This window comes from Oncorhynchus gorbuscha, unplaced genomic scaffold, assembly GCF_021184085.1.
Source record: "Oncorhynchus gorbuscha isolate QuinsamMale2020 ecotype Even-year unplaced genomic scaffold, OgorEven_v1.0 Un_scaffold_850, whole genome shotgun sequence".
NCBI classification, from domain to species: Eukaryota; Metazoa; Chordata; class Actinopteri; order Salmoniformes; family Salmonidae; genus Oncorhynchus; species Oncorhynchus gorbuscha.
In genome coordinates this window covers 107919-108342 of record NW_025745840.1, presented here as the reverse complement: position 1 = coordinate 108342, position 424 = coordinate 107919, and positions in this window count along the sequence as shown.

The window sequence follows — 424 nt, the reverse complement described above, 5'->3', positions numbered from 1 at the left end:
ACGGAGGGTCAAGACACACACTCACACGGAGAGTCAAGACACACACTCACACGGAGGGTCAAGACACACACTCACATGGAGGGTCAAGACACACACTCACACGGAGGGTCAAGACACACACTCACACGGAGAGTCAAGACACACACTCACACAGAGATTCAAGACACACACTCACACCGAGGGTCAAGACACACACACTGTAAAGATAAACTCAAAACACCCCCCTGCAGTTTTAAAGTGTTACTCCCTCTGTGAGCTGCCATACTTTGTACTGTTTGTTTTGATAGAAGCAGGACCTACAGAAGGTGAAATGTAACCTCTCTGTCTGTCTAACATAGACTATGTATGTATAGACACTATCTTGTGTGTAATATATGTAATTTTGAATATAATGGATCGGCTCTATTTTGACATTAAAAGCTCT